The sequence below is a fragment of the Chiloscyllium plagiosum genome, unplaced genomic scaffold (assembly GCF_037043375.1).
Source record: "Chiloscyllium plagiosum isolate Xiang-an unplaced genomic scaffold, Cpla_swu_hap1 HiC_scaffold_28, whole genome shotgun sequence".
Lineage (NCBI taxonomy): Eukaryota > Metazoa > Chordata > Chondrichthyes > Orectolobiformes > Hemiscylliidae > Chiloscyllium > Chiloscyllium plagiosum.
The window spans coordinates 23,104,142-23,118,995 of NW_028270166.1; the positions used below are offsets into that span (position 1 = coordinate 23,104,142).

Below are 14,854 nucleotides of genomic sequence, written 5' to 3' on the forward strand. Positions count from 1 at the left end.
GCCATGTTGACTATCCCGAATCAGTCCTTGCCTTTCCAAATACATGTACATCCTGTCCCTCAGGATTCCCTCCAACAACTTGCCCACCACTGAGGTCAGGCTCACTGGTCTATAGTTCCCTGGCTTGTCTTTACCACCCTTCTTAAACAATGGCATCACGTTCGCCAATCTCCAGTTTTCCGGCACCTCACCTGTAACTATCGATGATTCAAATATCAGCAAGAGGCCCAGCAATTACTTCTCTAGCTTCCCACAGAGTTCTCGGGTACAGCTGATCAGGTCTTGGCGATCTATCCACCTTTAACCATTTCAAGACATCCAGCACTTCCTCCTCTGTAATCTGGACATTTTGCAAGATGTCACCATCTATTTCCGTACAGTCTATATCTTCCATATCCTTTTCCACAATCAATACTGATGCGAAATATTCATTTAGTATCTACCCCATTTTCTGTGGCTCCACATAAAGGCCGCTTTGCTGATCTTTGAGGGGTCCTATTCTCTCCTTAGTTACCCTTTTGTCCTTAATATATTTGTAAAAACCCTTTGGATTCTCTTTAATTCTATTTACTGAAGCTATTTCATGTCCCCATTTTGCCCTCCTGATTTCCCTCTTAAGTATACTCCTACTTCCTTTCTACTCTTCTAAGGATTCACTCGATCTATCCTGTCTATACCTGACATATGCTTCCTTCTTTTTCTTAACCAAACCCTCAACTTCGTTAGTCATCCAGCATTCCCTATACCTACCAGCCTTCCCTTTCACCCTGACAGGAATATACTATCTATGGATTCTTGTTATCTCATTTCTGAAGGCTTCCCATTTTCCAGCCGTCCCTTTACCTGTGAACATCTGTCTCCAATCAGCTTTCTAAAGTTCTTGCCTAATACCTTGGCCTTTCTCCAATTTAGAACTTCAACTTTTAGATCTGGTCTATCCTTTTCCACCACGATTTTAAAACGAATAGAATTATGGTCGCTGGCCCCAAAGTGCTCCCCCACTGACACCTCAGTCACCTGCCCTGCCTTATTTCCCAAGAGTAGGTCAAGGTCAAGCTTTGCACCTTCTCTAGTAGGTACATCCACATACTGAATCCGAAAATTGTCTTGTACGCACTGAAGAAATTCCCCTCCATCTAAACCTTTCACACTATGGCAGTCCCAGTCGATGTTTGGAAAGTTAAAATCCCCTACCATAACTACCCTATTATTCTTACAGATAGCTGAGATCTCGTTACAAGTTTGTTTCTCAATTTCCCTTTAATACAATCCCAATAATGTGATCATCCCTTTCTTATTTCTCAGTTCCACCCAAATATCTTCCCTGGATGTATTTCCGGCAATATCCTCCCTCAGCACATCTGTAATGCTATCCCTTATCAAAAATGCCACTCCCCCTCCTCTCTTGCCTCCCTTTCTATCCTTCCTGTAGCATTTGTATCCTGGAACATTAAGCTGCCAGTCCTACCCATCCCTGAGCCATGTTTCCGTGATTGCTATGATAACCCAGTTCCATGTTCCTAACCATGCCCTGAGTTCATCTGCCTTCCCTGTTAGGCCCCCTGCATTGAAATAAATGCAGTTTAATTATTAGTCCTACCTTGTCCCTGCCTGCCCTGACTGTTTGACTCACTTCTGTTCTCAGCTGTACCCGCCTCAGACCGATCTCTTTCCTCACTGTCTCCCTGGGTCCCACCCCCCCCCCCCCCCCCCCACCTTACTAGTTTAAATCCTGCCAAGCAGTTCTAGCAAATTTTCCTGCCAGTATATTAGTCCCCTTCCAATCTAGGTGCAATCCGTCCTTCTTGTACAGGTCACTTCCACCCCAAAAGAGATTCCAATGATCCAAGAATGTGAATTCTTCTCCATACACCAGCTCCTCAGCCATGCATTCATCTGCTCTATCCTCCTATTCCTGCCCTCACTAGCTCATAGCACTGGGAGTAATCCAAATATTACTACCTTTGAGGACCTCCTTTTTAAATTTCTGCCTAACTCTCTGTAATCTCCATTCAGAATCTCAACCTTTTCCCTTCCAATGTTATTGGTTCCAATGTGGACAATGACCTCCTGCTGGCCCCTCTTCCCCCCTAAGAGCATCCTGCACCCTCTCTGAGACATCCTTGATCCTGGCACTAGGGAAACAACACACCATTCTGCTTTTTCTCTGCTGGCCATGGAAACGTCTGTCTGTACCTCTGACCACAGAATCCCCTAACACAATTGATCTCTTGGAAGCCGACATACCCCTCATTGCATTGGAGCCAGTCTCAATACCAGAAACTTGGCTGTTCGTGCTACGTTCCCCTGAGAATCCATCACCCTCTACATTTTCCAAAGCAGCATATCTGTTTAAAATGGGTATATCCACAAAAGACTCCTGCACTAGCTGCCTACCTCTCTTACCCTTCCTGGAATTAACCCATCTATATGACTGCATCTGAGACTTTCCCCCCTTCCTATAACTGCCATCCATCACATACTGTTGCTGTTGCAAATTCCTCATCGCTTCTATCTGTCTCTCCAACTGATCCACTCGATCTGATAAGATTCGCATCCAACAGCTTTTATGGCAGATATAATCCGCAGTAACCCTTAAACTCTCTTTCAACTCCCACATCTGACAACTAGTACATATCACTGCAAAGGCCATTTTTGCTCCTTCACAATCTACAGACCCAGAAAATAACACCGTCTTATTCCTCTACAAACACTGCCCCAGGTTAAATTAATAGCTATGGCTTATATTTTAAGTTTAATCAAGAGACTTATCTCCAAAAACATATAATCAAGAAAGAATCCACTATACTCACTACTGCAGCCTTTCTCTTGGACAGACTTAAAACAACAACTAACTTATCTGATTCTGTGCTGTGAACATCCTGAAATGTTCTGTGCAAATGCAGATCTTGGCAGGAGCCAGGACTCTTTGTAGCTGAACCTATATCTTTGATTCAATCCCCTCTTCTTCCTATTTCTATTTGGCATCCATTTGGCATTTTAGAATGTTTCACACAGTTAAAGGTGTAATGTTAATGTTGTTGAGCTGTTTTTTGAATTGTTCCCTTTTAATCATCTGCAGCATTTAGAATGCAGAGAGAACTGACCTTTGAGTGAGGTTTCAGGGACTGGGTGCTGTCATCATTAACCATCTATATGGTGACTCCAGGAGGTTACATTACTACATACTACATTAATATGATGCTTTAGGCCACCAAGATTTATTTCTTTGAAGGGATGTAAGCATCATTGGCAAGGCAACATTTGTTGCCCATTCCCAATTGCCCTTCTGAGCAGTATTATTCAGTTTGGATTCTGGTGATCTTATAACATGGTGCAAATATAAGATTAGAAATGAACATTATCAATATTAGATGCATAATTTATTTATTAAGACTAACACCTTCAACATTACTGAACAAGGAAGTAATAGGACCACATTTAACACTATACATTAATAATGTTGGCAGTAATTTCTGGCCATAATCCCTAATAATTGGAATGGGAGTCCAGATTATAACATTGACAGTGCCAGCTTTGTTAAAATGTACCTTAATTTATTTTAAATAGTTAACCCTTGAATTTATGTAGCCCCTTTACTTCAGAAAAAAAAGCCAATTGAAATATTTGATATATACTGTGATCAATTCCTGAATAGATATGACCCAAATCCAGAGAAACTGTTCTCTCCTTACGGTGCTTTCCCAGTTCTGGGCAGATCTCCCTTAGGAACACACACTGATGACACACAATCAAATCAAATGTCAGTTTATCGAACTTCGCCGCCGCAAATGGTAATCGGAGCAGAATTTATAGTCCATTGAGACAGCGCCCTTCACGATTTGAAGCAATCCAGGGAATATATAAAGTATGCTGTTCCTCAAATGAAATTAGACTCGAGTGCGTCATGTGATGCAATTTCCTCCCTGCAAACTATTTTGAAATATTCGCTGAAGAGGATTTGTACTTTAGTTCTAAATGGAACACCTAGTCTCGCCCGGGTTCAGACAGAAAGACCGTGGAGAGAGACGAAGTAATAATTACCCTCCCAGTTAAACTTCATCCTATGCAGCCCCACGACAGTCTGATTGCTCTTCTAAGTGCAAAAAAAACTGCTTGAAAGACAAACCCGTCCGAGCTACATAGTGTGCACTGAGAGAACTTTGCGTTAAGTAGATAGCTGGGGGAGTAAAGATTGCTCAGGTGAGTTTGTTTTAATATTTTGAAACTGTAAACGGATCAGCTCCAACACGGAGCTTTGTTGAGATGAAGTTCTGTAGGTGTGGGCGCGTATCACTCACCCAGTGGCACTAGCAGCGAGTGAACATGCCACTTCGCAAAGGCTCAGTCAGCGTGGGCTAACCATGAGCCCCGGCTACAATTCTGATCAGAGTGGATTAATCATTCTGCATTTCTGGCAACTCACGATTACATTGCGGTTTATGCGTTTCTTTCTTAAATTATTGCGCAACCAGAAACAGCATAGAATTAGTTAACAGCTAACAAAAAGCAGCCACACAGAAAATGGGCTTGTTTTGAAAGACAAGCATTCCAGACCGTGCTGAGGGAGAATAGAGAACACTGGGCCCATTCAGTCTCTCGATATTTGACACAACAAATATCAAGCCACTGCAGCCTCTGCAATCAGGAAGGATAGCACTAGAGCTTCAAAGCAACACTTGTTAACGGAGAGAGTTGCCATTGTGCGACCAAATCCTGGGGCTGCAGTCTCATTAAAGGGGGAAGACTGGTGGTGGTTTGATCCTGAGAGTCATCACACCTCAAGTGAGGGGAAAGGTTGAGAAGGAGAATTCTTCATAGTCACCTTAGCCATTGTAGGAATTGAACCCACGCTGTTAGTATCACTGTGCATTACAAAGCAGCCATCTGAACAAACTGTCCCCCTTTCCTCATACGTAATAGTGTAGAATTGGAATTAATTTAATGGTCTATCCCCATTGGAATAGAATAGAATTTCTGAAAAAAATATCAAATCCATACTGTATATTGTTGGTTTAGACACCAAAACTCTTACTATTTTTCAGCTAGTGTGCATTACTTCCCACTACATTTACTTTGATATCTGTTGGTGTTATGATAGGACAAGGATGTAATGTTTTTGATTTATTGGAGCTTTTATGTTTAATTCTGTTTCTAAATGTTTCAAGCTCACCACATCCAATTCAGGGGAGAGCGCAGGTTATAAATACCAGCATTTGTGGTTTCCTCTGAAATGTGTCACGCCATTGCTCAAACATGTGTTACAGCCAACACAGGGTGGAGAATCCACATTGGGAGCTGGCATTCTTTGTGTGCATCTAATTGTTGCACAGCTGACACAACAGTATTGATATTATTGCCTGTGCCTCAGGGCCTGAGGTTGGCTTGGAAAGGTTGGACTCTGTGACAGTATCTATTATCCATTGTCTCACAGATACTGACATTTAAATGTGTTATTTTGTGGGTTCTCAGTTGCTTCATTCATTTATTTCAAATGATGCCATTTTACTTTTCAGCACCTGCAATGGCGTTGAATCTGGTATGTCATTGCTTTGCAAAGTTCTCTGGAAATGTTTGTACTTTTTACGGTTTTATACTTTTAGCATGTTTATAGTTTTTATAGTTTAAACATGTTGTCAAATTGAAACCTTGAATAAACCCTTTTGTGCAAATGATCAAAGTGGAATTAAAATGTAAGTATTTCAGTGAATGTACACCATAACCTTGTCATCTCTGGCATGAGACCCAAGATGTGCCTGTATTTTCGTGTTTCTATAATAATATTTATTGACAATGATTCTGGTTTCCTGGCATTCTTGTTCCTTTTGTTTGTTTGTTTGTAGTTTTCAATGAATAGGTGATCATGTTTTCCAAAACAGACCTATCACATGGCACTGTTCTTAATAAGCTTAAGACCAAGGATCAGTGGTATTTAAAGTGACTGACTCGCACTGGCTATAAAGAGAGATTAGTACAGAGATTCTCAGGTAAGGAGAGGAGGAAGAAAGTAGAAAAAAAAATTTGAAAGCTGGAAATCAGAGCAAATCAAAACAGAACATCTGTGGAGAGAAAGCAGAGTTAATATTTTGGCTCCAGTAACTCTTCTTTAGAGGAAGGTAGAGATCATTTAAATCTATGTTTTCTCTTCTTGCTGCTGTTATCATCTCAACTTCTTTTCTTTCGCTACTTATTTACTCTTTGGGTAAGTTTGTTCTATTTCAGCTTTGACATGGTAAATATGAAGAAACTGTTTGCACAGGGAGCATGGATGATAATTGGTGGATACAGATTTAGGAAAAGAACTAGGGTGTGGCAGATCTGGAAAATTGTTTTTGAGCATTTAATTGCTTTCATCTGAAATAAAACTAATGGAAAAGGTGGTGGAAGCAAATTTGATAGTTTAGAAGTGGAATCAGATATACATGATGAAAAGGATTAAAAGGATACATGGCCATAGGTAACAAGTATGGAAAGTGGACCCAAATAAGCTTTCCAAATTTGACACAAACATGATTACCTAAATAATCTCTTCCTTTGATTTTATTGTTAGTTGAGCTCCAGGTATGTAATCTCCTATTGTTAGCATTGAACTGATAACATGAACATTGAACTAATTAGGAAAGTGAAATATTTTGCTTTGGCATTTGTAATTAAAATAACCAAGATGCTAAACTGCTAAGAAAACCAATGGGAGAACCAATGGGTGGCACAGTGGCTAGCACTGCTGCCTCACAGTGCCAAGGATCCGGGTTCGATTCTAGCCTCGGACGACTATCTGTCTGGAGTTTGCATAGGTGCTTCGGTTTCCTCCCACAGTCCAAAGATGTGCAGGTCAGGTGAATTGGCCATGCTAAATTGCCTATAGTATTCAGGGATGTGTAGGTTAGGTGCATTAGTCAGGAGTAAGTAGGGGGAATGGATCTGGGTGGGTTACTCTTCGGAGGGTCAGTGTGGACTTGTTAGGCTGAAGGGCCTGTTTTTACAGTGTAGGGATTCTATTCAAAAATCTTCTATAAAGAAATGTCTTTTGCATTGTTCCATTATTAGTGCCCTCTCACTTTTATTTGGGTTCAGGTACATAATTCCTTAAAGTTTGCGTCACATGCAGACTGGATGATTAAAAATGCGTTTAACATGCTTGCCTTCATTGCTTAGACCTTTGGGTATAGGAGTTGGGACATTATATTAACACTGGTGAAGCTTCTTTTGGAGTACTGTCCAGTTCTGATCGACCTGATATGGAAGGATATTATTAAGCTGGAGCGGGTTCAGAAAATAATTACCAGGATTTTCTTGGGAATGGAGGGTTTGAGTTATAAGGAGAGGCTGGATAGGCTGGAACTTTTTTCACTGGAGCTTAGGAGGTTGAAGGTGACCTTATAGGTGTATATAATATCATGAGGGACATAGATAAGACGAATAGCAAGGGTATTTTCCCCTAGGGTGAGGGAGTTCAAAACTCGGGGGCATATATTTAAACTGAGAGGAGAAAAATTTATTAAGACATGAAGGACAACTTTTTTACACAGAGAGTGGTTCATATGAGGAATGAACTTCCAGATGAACTGGTGGATGCAGGTGCAATTACAATGTTTAAAAGACATTTGGATAAGTACATGAATAAGAAATATTTGAAGGGATATGGACCAGGTGCAGATGGGTGGGATTTAGTTTAGGATAATGATAGGTATGGACTGGTTGAACCAAAGGGTCTGTATCCTTGCTATATCACTCCATTACTCCATGTAGTCTGAAGTAATATAAAAAAGGCAAATAAACATGGGTTAAACGTTGTAAAAACTGTCCTTTTTTTAAAAGATTTTTACTAAAACATGCAAATATTTCTTCAGTGGGAAGGGCACAAAATCAAGGTTTTGAACTCCCTTGCACAATGGGAGTCTTGAATATGAAGGAAGTAGAGTGTTTCGGATTTGCTTGTATAAAACACCAAAAGTGAATCTCAGCATTTTCAGTCATGCAGAAGAGCTATACCAGACAGTTTTGAAAATGCTGAAAAGCACTGAGTTTTACACTCTGGGCCATTGAGGCAACAGCAGAAGCAGATGGAGATTTATGTATTTTAGTTTTCCTCTCAGACAACATCTGTGTAGCAACTTGTGCACAAATCAACAACTATGGTAATGGGAAGTACAAACATGACCAGGGAACTTTGCAAAGCCATGACATACTGCTAAGGAGAACACATTGTCCTCTCACTTCATATTAATTTAAGATTGATAAACTTTTGTTGAGCAAAGTGTTAAGAGATATGGGCCAAAGACAGGTATATGGAGTTAGGCCATAGATCAGCTATGACCTCATTGAATGGTGGAATGAGCTCGAGGGGCTAAATGAGCCGCTCCTGTTCTTATGTTTCCAATCAAGTTTACTAAGTTTCTTTGATGGGCAGAGGAGGTGGAGTGGTGACTCATCGTAGATGTGACTTATTTGTTGCAACCATTCCTACTGACATTTCTGCAAAAATCCCACAGACTTCACATTCTTCACTGCTGGGTAGTGAGTAAATCTAAATAGTGACAGCAGCATATTGCATGTTGTACCAAGTTGTTATGATCAAGGCCTCAGTATCGATATGATTGGTGAGCAGCACAAAGCAATGGAAGAGCAGGAAGGTGATAGTGCACACTAACCTTTGCAAACCAACCTCAATAGTCTGGCTGACAAGTATGTAGGTGATGCTTTCTTTTAGTGTTGGTGAGCTTTTCAACTGGATAGTAATATTTTCATATGAAGTGTATTAACTGCATAAAATGAACCTTTACTGGTCAATTTCTCATCTGTTTAGGAACATGGTATTGAAAAATAGACTGGATCATCTGGTGGTTTCAGATTCATTATTGGAACTTGTTAGCTTCACATCCATCTAAAAGTGTCGTGTTAATTTCTGACTTATTTATTATTACTTCACGTAGCCATTTTCAATGGTATGAAACATTTTTCTTATTTTCTGGCAAAGATGCTTCCTGTTTGGATGCCTGAAGTTCCTTGGTCTAGGAGCTGTTGCAATTAACTCAAAGTGTTTTGGGCACTCCAATGTTATAAGGTCACAGGTGTTGCCTCTCGAGTGAGATAGAAAAATCTGGCCTCAAATGAATGTAAAGAAGTGAAGTTTGAAGAAGTATAGAGGAGTTTTCTTTAAGTTCAGTCATGGGACATGGATGCTGCTGGCTAGACCAGCATTTATTGTCCATCCTTATTGCCTTTGAGAAGGTGTCTTCTTGAACTAGTATAGTATTGGGACTCCTACGGTGCTGTTAGAAGGCAGTTCTGGATTTTGACCCAGCAACAATGAAGGAGTCGCAATACAGTTCCAAGTCAGGATGTTGTGTGGTTTTCAAGGGAATTTTCAGGTGGAGGAGTTCACTGCTTTTATCATTCTGGGTGGTAGAGGTTGTGTTTTGGAAGAGGCTTGGGGAATTTATTACAGTGAATCTTGAAGAGGTACACACTGCTTCCACTGCATATCTGTATGAAGGCACTGGATGTTGAAGGTGATAGGTGTGGTGACAATCAAGCAGCTGCTTTGTCTTGGATGTCAAGCATCTTGAGTGTTATTGAAGCTGCACTCGCTCAGGCAAGTGGAGATTGCTCTTGAGCTGTGCTCTGTAGATAGTGAACAGATACTGGAGACACGGGAAGTGAGTTGCTGGCCATCAGACTCTGATCTGGTCTTGCAGCCATAATATTTAAATGGCTGGTCCAATTAAGTTTCTGGTCAATGATAAACCCTATACTTATTCAAAATCGGCTTCTTCACATTAATCTGAAACATTCCAATTCTCCCTTTTGTATTTTGACAACAAATTTCGTGAAGATGGTACATAAACTGAAGACTTTTATTAATGAATATACACCCTGCTGATTTGAAATACAAAGACACCTCTCTATTGTTGAAGTTGTCACAGTTAAGCTGTCTCTGCATGTTGTTGGTTTGTTATGGGACATACACCATGGGTGCATGAACTGTTTGATATTTATACACATTTCAGCATGGGTAACACTTCAGTGGAAAATTCATGAAAGAAAAATGATACTAAGATACATCAAATAATTAAAAATAGTAGCACAGATTGATTGCAGAGCATATATTGAATATACAGTTGAATTTAAAAATTGCTTAGAATGCCCAATTTACCATTGGACAAAATCATACTTCATTGATGTTCTTGAAAAAAACACTCTCTCTAAATATTTTAACATGCTCTGTAAGTCTTCACTTTCATAGCTTTGAAATAGGATGGCAAACATCGTCATGCCAATCGACTAGTTGTTCCTGTCCTGCTTATGATTAGTATGGTAACATAATAAATTTTCAGTGACATTGAACATGGAGATTTTATCTTAATCATGTGGGCAATAAACTGGCAGAGTGAATTTTCAGCCATTATAAAGCCTACTTGAATTTCATTGCATAGACATTGAATGAATGAAAATAGGATGAGTTAGAGACAGTACATGTGGTGAAGATGAAAATTTACCCTGAAGATAAAACTAAATGCAGTTTTCAGGTACAATTACCCTTAATGCTAAAGTCCTAGGGAGTGTTGCTGAACAAAGAGACCTTGGAGTGCAGGTTCATAGTTCCTTGAAAGTAGTGTCACAGGTAGATAGGATAGTGAAGAAGGTGTTTGGTTTTCTTGCCTTTATTGGTCAGAGCATTGAGTATAGGAGTTGGGAGGTCATGTTGCAGCTGTACAGGACATTGGTTGGGCCAGTTTTGGAATATTGCTTACAATTCTGGTCTTCCTATTGAAGGATGTTGTGAAACTTGAAAGGGTTCAGAAAAAAATTTACAAGGACGTTGCCTGGGTTGGAGGATTTGAGCTATAGGGACAGGCTGAACAGGCTGGGGCTGTTTTCACTGGAACATCGGTGGCCGAGGGGGTGACTTTATAGAGGTTTATAAAATCATGAGGGGCATGGATAGGATAAACAGACAAGGTCTTTTCCCTGGGATGGGGGAGTCCAGAACTAGAGGGCATAAGTTCAGGGTGGGAGGGGAAAAATATAAAAGGGACCTAAGGGGAAGCCTTTTCATACAGAAGGGGGTGTGTACATGGAATGAGCTACCAGAGCAGAGGCTGGTACAATTACAACATTCGAAAGGCATCTGGTCGGCATGGATGAGTTGGACTGAAGGGTCTGATCTGTGCTGTACATTTCTATGACTATATTTCTATGACCAGATACCCCAACCCATTCTAGTCCCACCTGCCAGCAGCCGGCCCATATCTCTCCAAACCCTTCCTATTCATATACCCGCCCAAATGTCTTTTAAATGTTGCAACTGTACTAGCCTTCACCACTTCCTCTGGCAGCTCATTCCACACACGTACCACCCTCTGCATGGAAAGGTTGCCCCTTAGGCCTCTTTCATATTTTTCCCCTCTCACCCTAAACCTATGCCCTCTAGTTCTGGACTCCCCCACCTCAGGGAAAATATTTTGTCTATTTATCCTATCCATGCCCCTCATGATTGTATAAACCTCTATAAGGTTATCCCTCAGCCTGCGATGGTCCAGGGAAAACAGCCCCAGCCTATTCAACTTCTCCCCATAGCTCAAATCCTCCAGCCCTGGCAACATCCTTGTAAATCTTTTCTGGATCCTTTCAAGTTTCACAATATCTTTCCGATAGGAAGAAGACCAGAATTGCACGTAATGTTCCAACAGTGGCTTAACCAATGTCCTGTACAGCTGCAACATGACCTCCCAACTCCTGTACTCACTATTCGGGCCAATAAACGAAAGCATACCAAACGCCTTCTTTACTATCCTATTTACTGCGACTCCGCTTTCAAGGAGCTATGAGCCTGCACTTCAAGGTCTCTTTGTTTAGCAGTACTCCCAAGGACCTTACCATTAAGTTCATAAATCCTGTTAAGATTTGCTTTCCCAAAATAAAGTACCTCACATTTATCTAAATTAAACTCCATCTGCAACTTATCAGGCCATTGGGCCATCTCATAAAGATCCCGTTGTAATCTGAGATAACCTTCTTCGCTGTCCACTACACCTCCAATTTTGGTGTCATCTGCAAACTTATTAACTATACCTCTTATGCTCACATCCAAATCATTTACATAAATGATGAAAAGTAATGGACCCAGCACCGATCCTTGTGGCACTCCACTGGTCACAGGCCTCCAGTCTGAAAAACAACCCTCCACCACCACCCTTTGTTTTCTACCTTTGAACCAGTTCTGTATCCAAATGGTTAGTTCTCCCTGTATTCCATCAGATCTAACCTTGCTCACCAGTCACCCATGGGGAACCTTGTTGAATGGAAAAGCGCAGCAAAGTGAGGGGTCCTGCTGTGCTTTTCCAGCAACACATTTTCAGCTCTGATCTCCAGCATCTGCAGCCCTCACTTTCTCCTCGAACCTTGTTGAACGCCTTACTGAAGTCCATATAGATCACATCCATTGTTCGCCCTCATCAATCCTCTTTGTTACTTCTTCAAAAACTCAATCAAATTTGTGAGACATGACTTCCCACGCACAAAGCCATGTATCCCTAATCAGTGCTTGCCTTTCCAAATACATGTCCATCCTGTCCCTCACAATTTCCTTCAACAACTTGCCCACCACTGTCAGGCTCACTGGTCTATAACTCCCTGGCTCGTCCTTACCACCTTCCTTAAACAGTGGCACCACGCTAGCCGATGTCCAGTCTTCCGGCACCGCACCTTTGACTATCAATGATACAAATATCTCAGTAGGAGGCCCAGCAATCACTTCCCTAGGTTCCCACAGATTTCTGGGGTACACCTGATCAGGTCCTGGGGATTTATCCACTTTTATGCATTTCAAGACATCCATCACTACCTCCTCTGTAATATGGGAATTTTTCAAGATGTCATCATCTATTTCCCTACATTCTATATCTTCAATGTTCTTTTCCACAGTAAATACTGATGCAAAATACTCGTTTAGTATCTTCCCCATCTCCTGCGGCTCCACACAAAGGTCGCCTTGCTGATCTTTGAGGGGCCCTATTCTCCCCCTCGTTACCCTTTTGTCCTTAATGTATTTGTAAAAATTATTTGGATTCTCCTTAACTCTATTTGCCAAAGCTATCTCATGTCCCCTTTTTGCCCTCCTGATTTCTCTGTTAAGTATGCTCCTACTGCCTTTATACTCTTCTAAGGATTCACTCAATCTATCCTCTCTGTACCTGACATATGCTTCCTCCTTTTCCTTAACCAAAACCTAAATTTCTTTAATCATACAGCATTCCCTATACCTACCAGCCTTTCCTTTCACCCTAACAGGAATATACTTTCTCTGGATTCTCATTATCTCATTTCTGAAGGCTTCCCATTTTCCAGCCATCCCTTTGCTGGCGAACATCTGCCCCCAATTGGGATTTGAAAGTACTTGCCTAATACCATCAAAATTGGCCTTCCTCCAATTTAGAACTTCAACTTTTAGATCTTGTCTGACCTTTTCCAACACTATTTTAAAAGTAATAGAATTACGGTCGCTGGCCCCAAAGTGCTCCCCTACTGACACCTCAGTCACTTGCCTTACTTCCCAAGAGTAGGTCCAGTTTTGCACCTTCTCTAATAGGTACATCCACATACTGAATCAGAATTTTCTTGTTCACACTTAACAAATTCCTCTCCATCTAAACCCTTAGCACTATGGCAGTCCCAGTCTATGTTTGGAAAGTTAAAGTCCCCTACCATAACCATCCTATTATTCTTGCAGATAACTGAGACCTCCTTACAATCTGTTTTTCATTTTCCCTCTGACTGTTGTAGAAGTTTAAGAAATGCCCACACAAAGCAGTCTGCATGTCATTTCAGCGGTTCTAGAAAGATGTCAAAATCAGAATCATTAGGAAGGGCGGGGAAAACCTGAAATAATGTCTTGTGCAATTTGTCATCAAATCCTGAAATATTATTAGTGCACAATGTATCTGGATATCATTCAAATTGTGGAATATCTGCAGACAATTTGTTGTGGATGGATGATTTTTAAATCTGATCCACAGTGGGATCCTTATGATGATCCTATGATCGAAGTGACTCAGAATGATGAACTCTTTACATCAGATGTCAAAGACGATTAATAGTTTTCAAATTTTTTGATTTTAGTTAAAGGCATTCTTATAAAATTAATTCGTTCAATAAAAGATTTAATAATTTAATTTGGGTTTTCATATATCAGATTGACAATCACCTGCATCAACACCAAGGTTTAACGATTGTTTTGAGGTTTCATATCTTGACTTTTCTGCTTTAAAACATTGTATGTAATGGAATACTAGCTTTAATGGCAAGACATAGAGGATGGAATGTTATAGGGACTGAGCGTGTGAGCTATGGTGAGATTTGTGACAATATTGGATGAAAAATCCAGTGAGCCCCATCTCGACATTGGGAGCATCTCACTGCATCATTTATGGTTTTGCTGAGCAGTGAGGTGAGTTTCTCGTTGGGAGTGTCAAATTGCCAAGGAAGGGCGATTACAAATTGATAATCATTTTATTAACCTGATAATTCACCTCATTACTATTCAACTTCTTATCTTACTAAATGCTTGGAACCAGGTAGGGAAACTCCGCACTAAGATGTGCACTCTGGTGCACATGGGCTTTTAAAGATGGTATGGTTCAGGGATGTGGTCTTTCAGTAGAAATCTGCTGAGTGGGGAATTGTTCTGCAAACAGCACAGAAACAGTTGTTCTGGAAGCAGAATTGGAAGTGAGGAAGAGAAATCAATTGGGCACTAGTTAATGAGGAGTGTTTGGTAGGAATGGTGAGAAATTCTGCTGATCTCCGTGGCAAGAAATCCTCAAAGTTCCACACTGCTTAGACTTAGCCAAAA

At 40.7% G+C, this 14,854-nt stretch overlaps 1 protein-coding gene across 8 annotated transcripts in view; it reads left to right on the forward strand.

Moving 5' to 3' along the window:
* LOC122565318 (phospholipid-transporting ATPase IC) overlaps positions 1 to 14,854 on the forward strand; it is a 152,524-nt gene that overhangs the window by 30,743 nt on the left and 106,927 nt on the right. For 2 of the 8 annotated variants that reach the window (XM_043721168.2, XM_043721164.2), the window contains exons 1-2: positions 3,848 to 4,203; positions 5,517 to 5,539. The exons of 1 other annotated variant lie outside the window; for it this stretch is intronic. The gene's annotated coding sequence lies outside the window, so the exon portion shown is untranslated. Of the gene's footprint in view, positions 1 to 3,842; positions 4,204 to 5,516; positions 5,540 to 6,098; positions 6,117 to 14,854 lie in introns of those variants that run through there. 5 more of the 8 variants (XM_043721166.2, XM_043721162.2, XM_043721170.2 and 2 more) reach the window with 4 other exon arrangements.